Raw genomic sequence first — 21,127 nt, 5'->3', positions numbered from 1 at the left:
GTCATCCTGAACTAAATACATGTTGAAGTGTGTGCATAAGTCCTTTGGTTTAGGCGTGACACTCAATTTGAGTTTTTATTGCTTTAAATTAAATGCATTTTCAGCCCGAGCTGAGCGCGCTTTCTGACTTTGAATGTATCTTCATAGGAATGAGTTGTGTGGTCAAATTAATGCTCATTTAGGCGTCAGGTGGTCATCCTGAACAAAATACATGTTGAAGTGTGTGCATAAGTCCTTTGGTTTAGGCGTGACACTCAATTTGAGTTTTTATTGCTTTAAATGCATTTTCAGCCCGAGTTGAGCACGTTTTGTGAGTTTGAATGTATCTTCATAGGAATGAGTTGTGTAGTCAAATTAATGCTCATATGGGCTTCAGGATGTCATCCTGAACTAAATACATGTTGAAGTGTGTGCATAAGTCCTTTGGTTTAGGTGTGACACTAAATTTGAGTTTTTATTGCTTTAAATGCATTTTCAGCCCGAGCTGAGCGCGTTTTGTGAGTTTGAATGTATCTTCATAGGAATGAGTTGTGTGGTCAAATTAATGCTTATTTAGGCTTCAGGAGGTCATCCTGAACAAAATACATGTTGAAGTGTGTGCATAAGTCCTTTGGTTTAGGCGTGACACTCAATTTGAGTTTTTATTGCTTTAAATGCATTTTCAGCCCGAGCTGAGCACGTTTTGTGAGTTTGAATGTATCTTCATAGGAATGAGTTGTGTAGTCAAATTAATGCTCATATGGGCTTCAGGAGGTCATCCTGAACAAAATACATGTTGAAGTGTGTGCATAAGTCCTTTGGTTTAGGCGTGACACTCAATTTGAGTTTTTATTGCTTTAAATGCATTTTCAGCCCGAGTTGAGCACGTTTTGTGAGTTTGAATGTATCTTCATAGGAATGAGTTGTGTAGTCAAATTAATGCTCATATGGGCTTCAGGAGGTCATCCTGAACAAAATACATGTTGAAGTGTGTGCATAAGTCCTTTGGTTTAGGTGTGACACTAAATTTGAGTTTTTATTGCTTTAAATGCATTTTCAGCCCGAGCTGAGCGCGTTTTGTGAGTTTGAATGTATCTTCATAGGAATGAGTTGTGTGGTCAAATTAATGCTTATTTAGGCTTCAGGAGGTCATCCTGAACAAAATACATGTTGAAGTGTGTGCATAAGTCCTTTGGTTTAGGCGTGACACTCAATTTGAGTTTTTATTGCTTTAAATGCATTTTCAGCCCGAGCTGAGCACGTTTTGTGAGTTTGAATGTATCTTCATAGGAATGAGTTGTGTAGTCAAATTAATGCTCATATGGGCTTCAGGAGGTCATCCTGAACAAAATACATGTTGAAGTGTGTGCATAAGTCCTTTGGTTTAGGTGTGACACTCAATTTGAGTTTTTATTGCTTTAAATGCATTTTCAGCCCGAGCTGAGCACGTTTTGTGAGTTTGAATGTATCTCCATAGGAATGAGTTGTGCGGTCAAATTAATGCTCATTTAGGCTTCAGGTGGTCATCCTGAACTAAATACATGTTGAAGTGTGTGCATAAGTCCTTTGGTTTAGGCGTGACACTCAATTTGAGTTTTTATTGCTTTAAATTAAATGCATTTTCAGCCCGAGCTGAGCGCGCTTTCTGACTTTGAATGTATCTTCATAGGAATGAGTTGTGTGGTCAAATTATTGCTGATTTAGGCTTCAGGAGGTCATCCTGAACAAAATACATGTTGAAGTGTGTGCATAAGTCCTTTGGTTTAGGCGTGACACTCAATTTGAGTTTTTATTGCTTTAAATGCATTTTCAGCCCGAGTTGAGCACGTTTTGTGAGTTTGAATGTATCTTTATAGGAATGAGTTGTGTGGTCAAATTAATGCTCATTTAGGCTTCAGGTGGTCATGCTGAACAAAATACATGTTGAAGTGTGTGCATAAGTCCTTTGGTTTAGGCGTGACACTCAATTTGAGTTTTTATTGCTTTAAATTAAATGCATTTTCAGCCCGAGCTGAGCGCGCTTTCTGACTTTGAATGTATCTTCATAGGAATGAGTTGTGTGGTCAAATTAATTCTCATATGGGCTTCAGGAGGTCATCCTGAACAAAATACATGTTGAAGTGTGTGCATAAGTCCTTTGGTTTAGGCGTGACATTCAATTTGAGTTTTTATTGCTTTAAATGCATTTTCAGCCCGAGCTGAGCATGTTTTGTGAGTTTGAATGTATCTTCATAGGAATGAGTTGTGTAGTCAAATTAATGCTCATATGGGCTTCAGGATGTCATCCTGAACTAAATACATGTTGAAGTGTGTGCATAAGTCCTTTGGTTTAGGTGTGACACTAAATTTGAGTTTTTATTGCTTTAAATGCATTTTCAGCCCGAGCTGAGCGCGTTTTGTGAGTTTGAATGTATCTTCATAGGAATGAGTTGTGTGGTCAAATTAATGCTCATTTAGGCTTCAGGTGGTCATCCTGAACTAAATACATGTTGAAGTGTGTGCATAAGTCCTTTGGTTTAGGCGTGACACTCAATTTGAGTTTTTATTGCTTTAAATTAAATGCATTTTCAGCCCGAGCTGAGCGCGCTTTCTGACTTTGAATGTATCTTCATAGGAATGAGTTGTGTGGTCAAATTAATGCTCATTTAGGCTTCAGGTGGTCATCCTGAACTAAATACATGTTGAAGTGTGTGCATAAGTCCTTTGGTTTAGGCGTGACACTCAATTTGAGTTTTTATTGCTTTAAATTAAATGCATTTTCAGCCCGAGTTGAGCACGTTTTGTGAGTTTGAATGTATCTTCATAGGAATGAGTTGTGTAGTCAAATTAATGCTCATATGGGCTTCAGGAGGTCATCCTGAACAAAATACATGTTGAAGTGTGTGCATAAGTCCTTTGGTTTAGGTGTGACACTAAATTTGAGTTTTTATTGCTTTAAATGCATTTTCAGCCCGAGCTGAGCGCGTTTTGTGAGTTTGAATGTATCTTCATAGGAATGAGTTGTGTGGTCAAATTAATGCTTATTTAGGCTTCAGGAGGTCATCCTGAACAAAATACATGTTGAAGTGTGTGCATAAGTCCTTTGGTTTAGGCGTGACACTCAATTTGAGTTTTTATTGCTTTAAATGCATTTTCAGCCCGAGCTGAGCACGTTTTGTGAGTTTGAATGTATCTTCATAGGAATGAGTTGTGTAGTCAAATTAATGCTCATATGGGCTTCAGGAGGTCATCCTGAACAAAATACATGTTGAAGTGTGGGCACAAGTCCTTTGGTTTAGGTGTGACACTCAATTTGAGTTTTTATTGCTTGAAATGCATTTTCAGCCCGAGCTGAGCACGTTTTGTGAGTTTGAATGTATCTTCATAGGAATGAGTTGTGTGGTCAAATTAATGCTCATTTAGGCTTCAGGTGGTCATCCTGAACTAAATACATGTTGAAGTGTGTGCATAAGTCCTTTGGTTTAGGCGTGACACTCAATTTGAGTTTTTATTGCTTTAAATTAAATGCATTTTCAGCCCGAGCTGAGCGCGCTTTCTGACTTTGAATGTATCTTCATAGGAATGAGTTGTGTGGTCAAATTAATGCTCATTTAGGCGTCAGGTGGTCATCCTGAACAAAATACATGTTGAAGTGTGTGCATAAGTCCTTTGGTTTAGGCGTGACACTCAATTTGAGTTTTTATTGCTTTAAATGCATTTTCAGCCCGAGTTGAGCACGTTTTGTGAGTTTGAATGTATCTTCATAGGAATGAGTTGTGTAGTCAAATTAATGCTCATATGGGCTTCAGGATGTCATCCTGAACTAAATACATGTTGAAGTGTGTGCATAAGTCCTTTGGTTTAGGTGTGACACTAAATTTGAGTTTTTATTGCTTTAAATGCATTTTCAGCCCGAGCTGAGCGCGTTTTGTGAGTTTGAATGTATCTTCATAGGAATGAGTTGTGTGGTCAAATTAATGCTTATTTAGGCTTCAGGAGGTCATCCTGAACAAAATACATGTTGAAGTGTGTGCATAAGTCCTTTGGTTTAGGCGTGACACTCAATTTGAGTTTTTATTGCTTTAAATGCATTTTCAGCCCGAGCTGAGCACGTTTTGTGAGTTTGAATGTATCTTCATAGGAATGAGTTGTGTAGTCAAATTAATGCTCATATGGGCTTCAGGAGGTCATCCTGAACAAAATACATGTTGAAGTGTGTGCATAAGTCCTTTGGTTTAGGTGTGACACTCAATTTGAGTTTTTATTGCTTTAAATGCATTTTCAGCCCGAGCTGAGCACGTTTTGTGAGTTTGAATGTATCTTCATAGGAATGAGTTGTGTAGTCAAATTAATGCTCATTTAGGCTTCAGGTGGTCATCCTGAACTAAATACATGTTGAAGTGTGTGCATAAGTCCTTTGGTTTAGGCGTGACACTCAATTTGAGTTTTTATTGCTTTAAATTAAATGCATTTTCAGCCCGAGCTGAGCGCGCTTTCTGACTTTGAATGTATCTTCATAGGAATGAGTTGTGTGGTCAAATTAATGCTCATTTAGGCGTCAGGTGGTCATCCTGAACAAAATACATGTTGAAGTGTGTGCATAAGTCCTTTGGTTTAGGCGTGACACTCAATTTGAGTTTTTATTGCTTTAAATGCATTTTCAGCCCGAGCTGAGCACGTTTTGTGAGTTTGAATGTATCTTCATAGGAATGAGTTGTGTAGTCAAATGAATGCTCATATGGGCTTCAGGAGGTCATCCTGAACAAAATACATGTTGAAGTGTGTGCATAAGTCCTTTGGTTTAGGCGTGACACTCAATTTGAGTTTTTATTGCTTTAAATGCATTTTCAGCCCGAGTTGAGCACGTTTTGTGAGTTTGAATGTATCTTCATAGGAATGAGTTGTGTAGTCAAATTAATGCTCATATGGGCTTCAGGATGTCATCCTGAACTAAATACATGTTGAAGTGTGTGCATAAGTCCTTTGGTTTAGGTGTGACACTAAATTTGAGTTTTTATTGCTTTAAATGCATTTTCAGCCCGAGCTGAGCGCGTTTTGTGAGTTTGAATGTATCTTCATAGGAATGAGTTGTGTGGTCAAATTAATGCTTATTTAGGCTTCAGGAGGTCATCCTGAACAAAATACATGTTGAAGTGTGTGCATAAGTCCTTTGGTTTAGGCGTGACACTCAATTTGAGTTTTTATTGCTTTAAATGCATTTTCAGCCCGAGCTGAGCACGTTTTGTGAGTTTGAATGTATCTTCATAGGAATGAGTTGTGTAGTCAAATTAATGCTCATATGGGCTTCAGGAGGTCATCCTGAACAAAATACATGTTGAAGTGTGTGCATAAGTCCTTTGGTTTAGGTGTGACACTCAATTTGAGTTTTTATTGCTTTAAATGCATTTTCAGCCCGAGCTGAGCACGTTTTGTGAGTTTGAATGTATCTTCATAGGAATGAGTTGTGTGGTCAAATTAATGCTCATTTAGGCTTCAGGTGGTCATCCTGAACTAAATACATGTTGAAGTGTGTGCATAAGTCCTTTGGTTTAGGCGTGACACTCAATTTGAGTTTTTATTGCTTTAAATTAAATGCATTTTCAGCCCGAGCTGAGCGCGCTTTCTGACTTTGAATGTATCTTCATAGGAATGAGTTGTGTGGTCAAATTATTGCTGATTTAGGCTTCAGGAGGTCATCCTGAACAAAATACATGTTGAAGTGTGTGCATAAGTCCTTTGGTTTAGGCGTGACACTCAATTTGAGTTTTTATTGCTTTAAATGCATTTTCAGCCCGAGCTGAGCACGTTTTGTGAGTTTGAATGTATCTTCATAGGAATGAGTTGTGTGGTGAAATTAATGCTCATATGGGCTTCAGGAGGTCATCCTGAACAAAATACATGTTGAAGTGTGTGCATAAGTCCTTTGGTTTAGGCGTGACACTCAATTTGAGTTTTTATTGCTTTAAATGCATTTTCAGCCCGAGTTGAGCACGTTTTGTGAGTTTGAATGTATCTTCATAGGAATGAGTTGTGTGGTCAAATTAATGCTCATTTAGGCTTCAGGTGGTCATCCTGAACAAAATACATGTTGAAGTGTGTGCATAAGTCCTTTGGTTTAGGTGTGACACTAAATTTGAGTTTTTATTGCTTTAAATGCATTTTCAGCCCGAGCTGAGCGCGTTTTGTGAGTTTGAATGTATCTTCATAGGAATGAGTTGTGTGGTCAAATCAATGCTTATTTAGGCTTCAGGAGGTCATCCTGAACAAAATACATGTTGAAGTGTGTGCATAAGTCCTTTGGTTTAGGCGTGACACTCAATTTGAGTTTTTATTGCTTTAAATGCATTTTCAGCCCGAGCTGAGCACGTTTTGTGAGTTTGAATGTATCTTCATAGGAATGAGTTGTGTAGTCAAATTAATGCTCATATGGGCTTCAGGAGGTCATCCTGAACAAAATACATGTTGAAGTGTGTGCATAAGTCCTTTGGTTTAGGTGTGACACTCAATTTGAGTTTTTATTGCTTTAAATGCATTTTCAGCCCGAGCTGAGCACGTTTTGTGAGTTTGAATGTATCTTCATAGGAATGAGTTGTGTGGTCAAATTAATGCTCATTTAGGCTTCAGGTGGTCATCCTGAACTAAATACATGTTGAAGTGTGTGCATAAGTCCTTTGGTTTAGGCGTGACACTCAATTTGAGTTTTTATTGCTTTAAATGCATTTTCAGCCCGAGCTGAGCACGTTTTGTGAGTTTGAATGTATCTTCATAGGAATGAGTTGTGTAGTCAAATTAATGCTCATATGGGCTTCAGGATGTCATCCTGAACTAAATACATGTTGAAGTGTGTGCATAAGTCCTTTGGTTTAGGCGTGACACTCAATTTGAGTTTTTATTGCTTTAAATGCATTTTCAGCCCGAGCTGAGCGCGCTTTCTGACTTTGAATGTATCTTCATAGGAATGAGTTGTGTGGTCAAATTATTGCTGATTTAGGCTTCAGGAGGTCATCCTGAACAAAATACATGTTGAAGTGTGTGCATAAGTCCTTTGGTTTAGGCGTGACACTCAATTTGAGTTTTTATTGCTTTAAATGCATTTTCAGCCCGAGCTGAGCACGTTTTGTGAGTTTGAATGTATCTTCATAGGAATGAGTTGTGTGGTCAAATTAATGCTCATTTAGGCGTCAGGTGGTCATCCTGAACAAAATACATGTTGAAGTGTGTGCATAAGTCCTTTGGTTTAGGCGTGACACTCAATTTGAGTTTTTATTGCTTTAAATGCATTTTCAGCCCGAGTTGAGCACGTTTTGTGAGTTTGAATGTATCTTCATAGGAATGAGTTGTGTAGTCAAATTAATGCTCATATGGGCTTCAGGATGTCATCCTGAACTAAATACATGTTGAAGTGTGTGCATAAGTCCTTTGGTTTAGGTGTGACACTAAATTTGAGTTTTTATTGCTTTAAATGCATTTTCAGCCCGAGCTGAGCGCGTTTTGTGAGTTTGAATGTATCTTCATAGGAATGAGTTGTGTGGTCAAATTAATGCTTATTTAGGCTTCAGGAGGTCATCCTGAACAAAATACATGTTGAAGTGTGTGCATAAGTCCTTTGGTTTAGGCGTGACACTCAATTTGAGTTTTTATTGCTTTAAATGCATTTTCAGCCCGAGCTGAGCACGTTTTGTGAGTTTGAATGTATCTTCATAGGAATGAGTTGTGTAGTCAAATTAATGCTCATATGGGCTTCAGGAGGTCATCCTGAACAAAATACATGTTGAAGTGTGTGCATAAGTCCTTTGGTTTAGGTGTGACACTCAATTTGAGTTTTTATTGCTTTAAATGCATTTTCAGCCTGAGCTGAGCACGTTTTGTGAGTTTGAATGTATCTTCATAGGAATGAGTTGTGTGGTCAAATTAATGCTCATTTAGGCTTCAGGTGGTCATCCTGAACTAAATACATGTTGAAGTGTGTGCATAAGTCATTTGGTTTAGGCGTGACACTCAATTTGAGTTTTTATTGCTTTAAATTAAATGCATTTTCAGCCCGAGCTGAGCGCGCTTTCTGACTTTGAATGTATCTTCATAGGAATGAGTTGTGTGGTCAAATTATTGCTGTTTTAGGCTTCAGGAGGTCATCCTGAACAAAATACATGTTGAAGTGTGTGCATAAGTCCTTTGGTTTAGGCGTGACACTCAATTTGAGTTTTTATTGCTTTAAATGCATTTTCAGGCCGAGCTGAGCACGTTTTGTGAGTTTGAATGTATCTTCATAGGAATGAGTTGTGTGGTCAAATTAATGCTCATTTAGGCTTCAGGTGGTCATCCTGAACAAAATACATGTTGAAGTGTGTGCATAAGTCCTTTGGTTTAGGCGTGACACTCAATTTGAGTTTTTATTGCTTTAAATTAAATGCATTTTCAGCCCGAGCTGAGCACGTTTTGTGAGTTTGAATGTATCTTCATAGGAATGAGTTGTGTGGTCAAATTAATGCTCATTTAGGCTTCAGGTGGTCATCCTGAACTAAATACATGTTGAAGTGTGTGCATAATTCCTTGGGTTTAGGCGTGACACTCAATTTGAGTTTTTATTGCTTTAAATGCATTTTCAGCCCGAGCTGAGCACGTTTTGTGAGTTTGAATGTATCTTCATAGGAATGAGTCGTGTAGTCAAATTAATGCTCATATGGGCTTCAGGAGGTCATCCTGAACAAAATACATGTTGAAGTGTGTGCATAAGTCCTTTGGTTTAGGCGTGACACTCAATTTGAGTTTTTATTGCTTTAAATGCATTTTCAGCCCGAGCTGAGCACGTTTTGTGAGTTTGAATGTATCTTCATAGGAATGAGTTTTGTGGTCAAATTAATGCTCATTTAGGCTTCAGGTGGTCATCCTGAACTAAGTACATGTTGAAGTGTGTGCATAAGTCCTTTGGTTTAGGTGTGACACTAAATTTAAATTTTTATTGCTTTAAATGCATTTTCAGCCCGAGCTGAGCGCGTTTTGTGAGTTTGAATGTATCTTCATAGGAATGAGTTGTGTGGTCAAATTAATGCTTATTTAGGCTTCAGGAGGTCATCCTGAACAAAATACATGTTGAAGTGTGTGCATAAGTCCTTTGGTTTAGGTGTGACACTAAATTTGAGTTTTTATTGCTTTAAATGCATTTTCAGCCCGAGCTGAGCGCGTTTTGTGAGTTTGAATGTATCTTCATAGGAATGAGTTGTGAATGTATCTTCATAGGAATGAGTTGTGTGGTCAAATTAATGCTTATTTAGGCTTCAGGAGGTCATCCTGAACAAAATACATGTTGAAGTGTGTGCATAAGTCCTTTGGTTTAGGCGTGACACTCAATTTGAGTTTTTATTGCTTTAAATGCATTTTCAGCCCGAGCTGAGCACGTTTTGTGAGTTTGAATGTATCTTCATAGGAATGAGTTGTGTAGTCAAATTAATGCTCATATGGGCTTCAGGAGGTCATCCTGAACAAAATACATGTTGAAGTGTGTGCATAAGTCCTTTGGTTTAGGTGTGACACTCAATTTGAGTTTTTATTGCTTTAAATGCATTTTCAGCCCGAGCTGAGCACGTTTTGTGAGTTTGAATGTATCTTCATAGGAATGAGTTGTGTGGTCAAATTAATGCTCATTTAGGCTTCAGGTGGTCATCCTGAACTAAATACATGTTGAAGTGTGTGCATAAGTTCTTTGGTTTAGGCGTGACACTCAATTTGAGTTTTTATTGCTTTAAATGCATTTTCAGCCCGAGCTGAGCACGTTTTGTGAGTTTGAATGTATCTTCATAGGAATGAGTTGTGTAGTCAAATTAATGCTCATATGGGCTTCAGGATGTCATCCTGAACTAAATACATGTTGAAGTGTGTGCATAAGTCCTTTGGTTTAGGCGTGACACTCAATTTGAGTTTTTATTGCTTTAAATGCATTTTCAGCCCGAGCTGAGCGCGCTTTCTGACTTTGAATGTATCTTCATAGGAATGAGTTGTGTGGTCAAATTATTGCTGATTTAGGCTTCAGGAGGTCATCCTGAACAAAATACATGTTGAAGTGTGTGCATAAGTCCTTTGGTTTAGGCGTGACACTCAATTTGAGTTTTTATTGCTTTAAATGCATTTTCAGCCCGAGTTGAGCACGTTTTGTGAGTTTGAATGTATCTTCATAGGAATGAGTTGTGTGGTCAAATTAATGCTCATTTAGGCGTCAGGTGGTCATCCTGAACAAAATACATGTTGAAGTGTGTGCATAAGTCCTTTGGTTTAGGCGTGACACTCAATTTGAGTTTTTATTGCTTTAAATGCATTTTCAGCCCGAGTTGAGCACGTTTTGTGAGTTTGAATGTATCTTCATAGGAATGAGTTGTGTAGTTAAATTAATGCTCATATGGGCTTCAGGATGTCATCCTGAACTAAATACATGTTGAAGTGTGTGCATAAGTCCTTTGGTTTAGGTGTGACACTAAATTTGAGTTTTTATTGCTTTAAATGCATTTTCAGCCCGAGCTGAGCGCGTTTTGTGAGTTTGAATGTATCTTCATAGGAATGAGTTGTGTGGTCAAATTAATGCTTATTTAGGCTTCAGGAGGTCATCCTGAACAAAATACATGTTGAAGTGTGTGCATAAGTCCTTTGGTTTAGGCGTGACACTCAATTTGAGTTTTTATTGCTTTAAATGCATTTTCAGCCCGAGCTGAGCACGTTTTGTGAGTTTGAATGTATCTTCATAGGAATGAGTTGTGTAGTCAAATTAATGCTCATATGGGCTTCAGGAGGTCATCCTGAACAAAATACATGTTGAAGTGTGTGCATAAGTCCTTTGGTTTAGGTGTGACACTCAATTTGAGTTTTTATTGCTTTAAATGCATTTTCAGCCCGAGCTGAGCACGTTTTGTGAGTTTGAATGTATCTTCATAGGAATGAGTTGTGTGGTCAAATTAATGCTCATTTAGGCTTCAGGTGGTCATCCTGAACTAAATACATGTTGAAGTGTGTGCATAAGTCATTTGGTTTAGGCGTGACACTCAATTTGAGTTTTTATTGCTTTAAATTAAATGCATTTTCAGCCCGAGCTGAGCGCGCTTTCTGACTTTGAATGTATCTTCATAGGAATGAGTTTTGTGGTCAAATTATTGCTGTTTTAGGCTTCAGGAGGTCATCCTGAACAAAATACATGTTGAAGTGTGTGCATAAGTCCTTTGGTTTAGGCGTGACACTCAATTTGAGTTTTTATTGCTTTAAATGCATTTTCAGCCCGAGTTGAGCACGTTTTGTGAGTTTGAATGTATCTTCATAGGAATGAGTTGTGTGGTCAAATTAATGCTCATTTAGGCTTCAGGTGGTCATCCTGAACAAAATACATGTTAAAGTGTGTGCATAAGTCCTTTGGTTTAGGCGTGACACTCAATTTGAGTTTTTATTGCTTTAAATTAAATGCATTTTCAGCCCGAGCTGAGCGCGCTTTCTGACTTTGAATGTATCTTCATAGGAATGAGTTGTGTGGTCAAATTAATGCTCATATGGGCTTCAGGAGGTCATCCTGAACAAAATACATGTTGAAGTGTGTGCATAAGTCCTTTGGTTTAGGCGTGACACTCAATTTGAGTTTTTATTGCTTTAAATGCATTTTCAGCCCGAGCTGAGCACGTTTTGTGAGTTTGAATGTATCTTCATAGGAATGAGTTGTGTAGTCAAATTAATGCTCATATGGGCTTCAGGAGGTCATCCTGAACAAAATACATGTTGAAGTGTGTGCATAAGTCCTTTGGTTTAGGTGTGACACTCAATTTGAGTTTTTATTGCTTTAAATGCATTTTCAGCCTGAGCTGAGCACGTTTTGTGAGTTTGAATGTATCTTCATAGGAATGAGTTGTGTGGTCAAATTAATGCTCATTTAGGCTTCAGGTGGTCATCCTGAACTAAATACATGTTGAAGTGTGTGCATAAGTCATTTGGTTTAGCCGTGACACTCAATTTGAGTTTTTATTGCTTTAAATTAAATGCATTTTCAGCCCGAGCTGAGCGCGCTTTCTGACTTTGAATGTATCTTCATAGGAATGAGTTGTGTGGTCAAATTATTGCTGTTTTAGGCTTCAGGAGGTCATCCTGAACAAAATACATGTTGAAGTGTGTGCATAAGTCCTTTGGTTTAGGCGTGACACTCAATTTGAGTTTTTATTGCTTTAAATGCATTTTCAGCCCGAGCTGAGCACGTTTTGTGAGTTTGAATGTATCTTCATAGGAATGAGTTGTGTGGTCAAATTAATGCTCATTTAGGCGTCAGGTGGTCATCCTGAACAAAATACATGTTGAAATGTGTGCATAAGTCCTTTGGTTTAGGCGTGACACTCAATTTGAGTTTTTATTGCTTTAAATGCATTTTCAGGCCGAGCTGAGCACGTTTTGTGAGTTTGAATGTATCTTCATAGGAATGAGTTGTGTGGTCAAATTAATGCTCATTTAGGCTTCAGGTGGTCATCCTGAACAAAATACATGTTGAAGTGTGTGCATAAGTCCTTTGGTTTAGGCGTGACACTCAATTTGAGTTTTTATTGCTTTAAATTAAATGCATTTTCAGCCCGAGCTGAGCACGTTTTGTGAGTTTGAATGTATCTTCATAGGAATGAGTTGTGTGGTCAAATTAATGCTCATTTAGGCTTCAGGTGGTCATCCTGAACTAAATACATGTTGAAGTGTGTGCATAATTCCTTGGGTTTAGGCGTGACACTCAATTTGAGTTTTTATTGCTTTAAATGCATTTTCAGCCCGAGCTGAGCACGTTTTGTGAGTTTGAATGTATCTTCATAGGAATGAGTCGTGTAGTCAAATTAATGCTCATATGGGCTTCAGGAGGTCATCCTGAACAAAATACATGTTGAAGTGTGTGCATAAGTCCTTTGGTTTAGGCGTGACACTCAATTTGAGTTTTTATTGCTTTAAATGCATTTTCAGCCCGAGCTGAGCACGTTTTGTGAGTTTGAATGTATCTTCATAGGAATGAGTTGTGTGGTCAAATTAATGCTCATTTAGGCTTCAGGTGGTCATCCTGAACTAAGTACATGTTGAAGTGTGTGCATAAGTCCTTTGGTTTAGGTGTGACACTAAATTTGAGTTTTTATTGCTTTAAATGCATTTTCAGCCCGAGCTGAGCGCGTTTTGTGAGTTTGAATGTATCTTCATTGGAATGAGTTGTGTGGTCAAATTAATGCTTATTTAGGCTTCAGGAGGTCATCCTGAACAAAATACATGTTGAAGTGTGTGCATAAGTCCTTTGGTTTAGGTGTGACACTAAATTTGAGTTTTTATTGCTTTAAATGCATTTTCAGCCCGAGCTGAGCGCGTTTTGTGAGTTTGAATGTATCTTCATAGGAATGAGTTGTGAATGTATCTTCATAGGAATGAGTTGTGTGGTCAAATTAATGCCTATTTAGGCTTCAGGAGGTCATCCTGAACAAAATACATGTTGAAGTGTGTGCATAAGTCCTTTGGTTTAGGCGTGACACTCAATTTGAGTTTTTATTGCTTTAAATGCATTTTCAGCCCGAGCTGAGCACGTTTTGTGAGTTTGAATGTATCTTCATAGGAATGAGTTGTGTGGTCAAATTAATGCTCATTTAGGCGTCAGGTGGTCATCCTGAACAAAATACATGTTGAAGTGTGTGCATAAGTCCTTTGGTTTAGGCGTGACACTCAATTTGAGTTTTTATTGCTTTAAATGCATTTTCAGCGCGAGTTGAGCACGTTTTGTGAGTTTGAATGTATCTTCATAGGAATGAGTTGTGTAGTCAAATTAATGCTCATATCGGCTTCAGGATGTCATCCTGAACTAAATACATGTTGAAGTGTGTGCATAAGTCCTTTGGTTTAGGTGTGACACTAAATTTGAGTTTTTATTGCTTTAAATGCATTTTCAGCCCGAGCTGAGCACGTTTTGTGAGTTTGAATGTATCTTCATAGGAATGAGTTGTGTGGTCAAATTAATGCTCATTTAGGCTTCAGGTGGTCATCCTGAACTAAATACATGTTGAAGTGTGTGCATAAGTCATTTGGTTTAGGCGTGACACTCAATTTGAGTTTTTATTGCTTTAAATTAAATGCATTTTCAGCCCGAGCTGAGCGCGCTTTCTGACTTTGAATGTATCTTCATAGGAATGAGTTGTGTGGTCAAATTATTGCTGTTTTAGGCTTCAGGAGGTCATCCTGAACAAAATACATGTTGAAGTGTGTGCATAAGTCCTTTGGTTTAGGCGTGACACTCAATTAGAGTTTTTATTGCTTTAAATGCATTTTCAGGCCGAGCTGAGCACGTTTTGTGTGTTTGAATGTATCTTCATAGGAATGAGTTGTGTGGTGAAATTAATGCTCATATGGGCTTCAGGAGGTCATCCTGAACAAAATACATGTTGAAGTGTGTGCATAAGTCCTTTCGTTTAGGCGTGACACTCAATTTGAGTTTTTATTGCTTTAAATGCATTTTCAGCCCGAGTTGAGCACGTTTTGTGAGTTTGAATGTATCTTCATAGGAATGAGTTGTGTGGTCAAATTAATGCTCATTTAGGCTTCAGGATGTCATCCTGAACTAAATACATGTTGAAGTGTGTGCATAAGTCCTTTGGTTTAGGTGTGACACTAAATTTGAGTTTTTATTGCTTTAAATGCATTTTCAGCCCGAGCTGAGCGCGTTTTGTGAGTTTGAATGTATCTTCATAGGAATGAGTTGTGTGGTCAAATTAATGCTTATTTAGGCTTCAGGAGGTCATCCTGAACAAAATACATGTTGAAGTGTGTGCATAAGTCCTTTGGTTTAGGCGTGACACTCAATTTGAATTTTTATTGCTTTAAATGCATTTTCAGCCCGAGCTGAGCACGTTTTGTGAGTTTGAATGTATCTTCATAGGAATGAGTTGTGTAGTCAAATTAATGCTCATATGGGCTTCAGGAGGTCATCCTGAACAAAATACATGTTGAAGTGTGTGCATAAGTCCTTTGGTTTAGGTGTGACACTCAATTTGAGTTTTTATTGCTTTAAATGCATTTTCAGCCTGAGCTGAGCACGTTTTGTGAGTTTGAATGTATCTTCATAGGAATGAGTTGTGTGGTCAAATTAATGCTCATTTAGGCTTCAGGTGGTCATCCTGAACTAAATACATGTTGAAGTGTGTGCATAAGTCATATGGTTTAGGCGTGACACTCAATTTGAGTTTTTATTGCTTTAAATTAAATGCATTTTCAGCCCGAGCTGAGCGCGCTTTCTGACTTTGAATGTATCTTCATAGGAATGAGTTGTGTGGTCAAATTATTGCTGTTTTAGGCTTCAGGAGGTCATCCTGAACAAAATACATGTTGAAGTGTGTGCATAAGTCCTTTGGTTTAGGCGTGACACTCAATTTGAGTTTTTATTGCTTTAAATGCATTTTCAGCCCGAGCTGAGCACGTTTTGTGAGTTTGAATGTATCTTCATAGGAATGAGTTGTGTGGTCAAATTAATGCTCATTTAGGCGTCAGGTGGTCATCCTGAACAAAATACATGTTGAAATGTGTGCATAAGTCCTTTGGTTTAGGCGTGACACTCAATTTGAGTTTTTATTGCTTTAAATGCATTTTCAGGCCGAGCTGAGCACGTTTTGTGAGTTTGAATGTATCTTCATAGGAATGAGTTGTGTGGTCAAATTAATGCTCATTTAGGCTTCAGGTGGTCATCCTGAACAAAATACATGTTGAAGTGTGTGCATAAGTCCTTTGGTTTAGGCGTGACACTCAATTTGAGTTTTTATTGCTTTAAATAACTAGATAAGTTTTTTACTTCTTCCTACTCCCTTGAACATAATAACTGTGTTGAATGAAGATTGATTTCTTTCTTTTTACTTTTTTTATCTACCTTATTTTCTGTCAAATTATTACTGTATATATGTTTTATGTTCAATAAACAAACAAACAAACAAACAAACAATAAATTAAATGCATTTTCAGCCCGAGCTGAGCACGTTTTGTGAGTTTGAATGTATCTTCATAGGAATGAGTTGTGTGGTCAAATTAATGCTCATTTAGGCTTCAGGTGGTCATCCTGAACTAAATACATGTTGAAGTGTGTGCATAATTCCTTGGGTTTAGGCGTGACACTCAATTTGAGTTTTTATTGCTTTAAATGCATTTTCAGCCCGAGCTGAGCACGTTTTGTGAGTTTGAATGTATCTTCATAGGAATGAGTCGTGTAGTCAAATTAATGCTCATATGGGCTTCAGGAGGTCATCCTGAACAAAATACATGTTGAAGTGTGTGCATAAGTCCTTTGGTTTAGGCGTGACACTCAATTTGAGTTTTTATTGCTTTAAATGCATTTTCAGCCCGAGCTGAGCACGTTTTGTGAGTTTGAATGTATCTTCATAGGAATGAGTTGTGTGGTCAAATTAATGCTCATTTAGGCTTCAGGTGGTCATCCTGAACTAAGTACATGTTGAAGTGTGTGCATTAGTCCTTTGGTTTGGGCGTGACACTCAATTTGAGTTTTTATTGCTTTAAATGTATTTTCAGCCCGAGCTGAGCACGTTTTGTGAGTTTGAATGTATCTTCATAGGAATGAGTTGTGTGGTCAAATTAATGCTCATTTAGGCTTCAGGTGGTCATCCTGAAGTAAATACATGTTGAAGTGTGTGCATAAGTCCTTTGGTTTAGGCGTGACACTCAATTTGAGTTTTTATTGCTTTAAATGCATTTTCAGCCTGAGCTGAGCGCGCTTTCTGACTTTGAATGTATCTTCATAGGAATGAGTTGTTTGGTCAAATTATTGCTCATTTAGGCTTCAGGAGGTCATCCTGAACAAAATACATGTTGAAGTGTGTGCATAAGTCCTTTGGTTTAGGCGTGACACTCAATTTGAGTTTTTATTGCTTTAAATGCATTTTCAGCCCGAGCTGAGCGCGCTTTCTGACTTTGAATGTATCTTCATAGGAATGAGTTGTGTGGTCAAATTATTGCTGTTTTAGGCTTCAGGAGGTCATCCTGAACAAAATACATGTTGAAGTGTGTGCATAAGTCCTTTGGTTTAGGCGTGACACTCAATTTGAGTTTTTATTGCTTTAAATGCATTTTCAGCCCGAGCTGAGCACGTTTTGTGAGTTTGAATGTATCTTCATAGGAATGAGTTGTGTGGTCAAATTAATGCTCATTTAGGCGTCAGGTGGTCATCCTGAACAAAATACATGTTGAAATGTGTGCATAAGTCCTTTGGTTTAGGCGTGACACTCAATTTGAGTTTTTATTGCTTTAAATGCATTTTCAGGCCGAGCTGAGCACGTTTTGTGAGTTTGAATGTATCTTCATAGGAATGAGTTGTGTGGTCAAATTAATGCTCATTTAGGCTTCAGGTGGTCATCCTGAACAAAATACATGTTGAAGTGTGTGCATAAGTCCTTTGGTTTAGGCGTGACACTCAATTTGAGTTTTTATTGCTTTAAATTAAATGCATTTTCAGCCCGAGCTGAGCACGTTTTGTGAGTTTGAATGTATCTTCATAGGAATGAGTTGTGTGGTCAAATTAATGCTCATTTAGGCTTCAGGTGGTCATCCTGAACTAAATACATGTTGAAGTGTGTGCATAATTCCTTGGGTTTAGGCGTGACACTCAATTTGAGTTTTTATTGCTTTAAATGCATTTTCAGCCCGAGCTGAGCACGTTTTGTGAATTTGAATGTATCTTCATAGGAATGAGTCGTGTAGTCAAATTAATGCTCATATGGGCTTCAGGAGGTCATCCTGAACAAAATACATGTTGAAGTGTGTGCATAAGTCCTTTGGTTTAGGCGTGACACTCAATTTGAGTTTTTATTGCTTTAAATGCATTTTCAGCCCGAGCTGAGCACGTTTTGTGAGTTTGAATGTATCTTCATAGGAATGAGTTGTGTGGTCAAATTAATGCTCATTTAGGCTTCAGGTGGTCATCCTGAACTAAGTACATGTTGAAGTGTGTGCATTAGTCCTTTGGTTTGGGTGTGACACTCAATTTGAGTTTTTATTGCTTTAAATGTATTTTCAGCCCGAGCTGAGCACGTTTTGTGAGTTTGAATGTATCTTCATAGGAATGAGTTGTGTGGTCAAATTAATGCTCATTTAGGCTTCAGGTGGTCATCCTGAACAAAATACATGTTGAAGTGTGTGCATAAGTCCTTTGGTTTAGGCGTGACACTCAATTTGAGTTTTTATTGCTTTAAATGCATTTTCAGCCCGAGCTGAGCACGTTTTGTGAGTTTGAATGTATCTTTATAGGAATGAGTTGTGTGGTCAAATTAATGCTCATTTAGGCGTCAGGTGGTCATCCTGAACAAAATACATGTTGAAATGTGTGCATAAGTCCTTTGGTTTAGGCGTGACACTCAATTTGAGTTTTTATTGCTTTAAATGCATTTTCAGGCCGAGCTGAGCACGTTTTGTGAGTTTGAATGTATCTTCATAGGAATGAGTTGTGTGGTCAAATTAATGCTCATTTAGGCTTCAGGTGGTCATCCTGAACAAAATACATGTTGAAGTGTGTGCATAAGTCCTTTGGTTTAGGCGTGACACTCAATTTGAGTTTTTATTGCTTTAAATTAAATGCATTTTCAGCCCGAGCTGAGCACGTTTTGTGAGTTTGAATGTATCTTCATAGGAATGAGTTGTGTGGTCAAATTAATGCTCATTTAGGCTTCAGGTGGTCATCCTGAACTAAATACATGTTGAAGTGTGTGCATAATTCCTTGGGTTTAGGCGTGACACTCAATTTGAGTTTTTATTGCTTTAAATGCATTTTCAGCCCGAGCTGAGCACGTTTTGTGAGTTTGAATGTATCTTCATAGGAATGAGTCGTGTAGTCAAATTAATGCTCATATGGGCTTCAGGAGGTCATCCTGAACAAAATACATGTTGAAGTGTGTGCATAAGTCCTTTGGTTTAGGCGTGACACTCAATTTGAGTTTTTATTGCTTTAAATGCATTTTCAGCCCGAGCTGAGCACGTTTTGTGAGTTTGAATGTATCTTCATAGGAATGAGTTGTGTGGTCAAATTAATGCTCATTTAGGCTTCAGGTGGTCATCCTGAACTAAGTACATGTTGAAGTGTGTGCATTAGTCCTTTGGTTTGGGTGTGACACTCAATTTGAGTTTTTATTGCTTTAAATGTATTTTCAGCCCGAGCTGAGCACGTTTTGTGAGTTTGAATGTATCTTCATAGGAATGAGTTGTGTGGTCAAATTAATGCTCATTTAGGCTTCAGGTGGTCATCCTGAAGTAAATACATGTTGAAGTGTGTGCATAAGTCCTTTGGTTTAGGCGTGACACTCAATTTGAGTTTTTATTGCTTTAAATGCATTTTCAGCCTGAGCTGAGCGCGCTTTCTGACTTTGAATGTATCTTCATAGGAATGAGTTGTTTGGTCAAATTATTGCTCATTTAGGCTTCAGGAGGTCATCCTGAACAAAATACATGTTGAAGTGTGTGCATAAGTCCTTTGGTTTAGGCGTGACACTCAATTTGAGTTTTTATTGCTTTAAATGCATTTTCAGCCCGAGCTGAGCACGTTTTGTGAGTTTGAATGTATCTTCATAGGAATGAGTTGTGTAGTCAAATTAATGCTCATATGGGCTTCAGGGGGTCATCCTGAACAAAATACATGTTGAAGTGTGTGCATAAGTCCTTTGGTTTAGGTGTGACACTCAATTTGAGTTTTTATTGCTTTAAATGCATTTTCAGCCCGAGCTGAGCACGTTTTGTGAGTTTGAATGTATCTTCATAGGAATGAGTTGTGTGGTCAAATTAATGCTCATTTAGGCTTCAGGTGGTCATCCTGAACTAAATACATGTTGAAGTGTGTGCATAAGTCCTTTGGTTTAGGCGTGACACTCAATTTGAGTTTTTATTGCTTTAAATTAAATTTCAGCCCGAGCTGAGCGCGCTTTCTGACTTTGAATGTATCTTCATAGGAATGAGTTGTGTGGTCAAATTAATGCTCATTTAGGCTTCAGGTGGTCATCCTGAACTAAGTACATGTTGAAGTGTGTGCATTAGTCCTTTGGTTTGGGTGTGACACTCAATTTGAGTTTTTATTGCTTTAAATGTATTTTCAGCCCGAGCTGAGCACGTTTTGTGAGTTTGAATGTATCTTCATAGGAATGAGTTGTGTGGTCAAATTAATGCTCATTTAGGCTTCAGGTGGTCATCCTGAAGTAAATACATGTTGAAGTGTGTGCATAAGTCCTTTGGTTTAGGCGTGACACTCAATTTGAGTTTTTATTGCTTTAAATGCATTTTCAGCCTGAGCTGAGCGCGCTTTCTGACTTTGAATGTATCTTCATAGGAATGAGTTGTTTGGTCAAATTATTGCTCATTTAGGCTTCAGGAGGTCATCCTGAACAAAATACATGTTGAAGTGTGTGCATAAGTCCTTTGGTTTAGGCGTGACACTCAATTTGAGTTTTTATTGCTTTAAATGCATTTTCAGCCCGAGCTGAGCACGTTTTGTGAGTTTGAATGTATCTTCATAGGAATGAGTTGTGTAGTCAAATTAATGCTCATATGGGCTTCAGGGGGTCATCCTGAACAAAATACATGTTGAAGTGTGTGCATAAGTCCTTTGGTTTAGGTGTGACACTCAATTTGAGTTTTTATTGCTTTAAATGCATTTTCAGCCCGAGCTGAGCACGTTTTGTGAGTTTGAATGTATCTTCATAGGAATGAGTTGTGTGGTCAAATTAATGCTCATTTAGGCTTCAGGTGGTCATCCTGAACTAAATACATGTTGAAGTGTGTGCATAAGTCCTTTGGTTTAGGCGTGACACTCAATTTGAGTTTTTATTGCTTTAAATTAAATTTCAGCCCGAGCTGAGCGCGCTTTCTGACTTTGAATGTATCTTCATAGGAATGAGTTGTGTGGTCAAATTATTGCTGATTTAGGCTTCAGGAGGTCATCCTGAACAAAATACATGTTGAAGTGTGTGCATAAGTCCTTTGGTTTAGGCGTGACACTCAATTTGAGGTTTTATTCCTTTAAATGCATTTTCAGCCCGAGCTGAGCACGTTTTGTGAGTTTGAATGTATCTTCATAGGAATGAGTTGTGTGGTCAAATTAATGCTTATTTAGGCGTCAGGTGGTCATCCTGAACAAAATACATGTTGAAGTGTGTGCATAAGTCCTTTTGTT

This window comes from Hippocampus guttulatus, chromosome 2 (assembly GCF_054856545.1).
Source record: "Hippocampus guttulatus isolate MCC_2025c chromosome 2, RoL_Hgut_1.0, whole genome shotgun sequence".
NCBI lineage: Eukaryota > Metazoa > Chordata > Actinopteri > Syngnathiformes > Syngnathidae > Hippocampus > Hippocampus guttulatus.
This window is presented reverse-complemented; position numbering follows the sequence as displayed.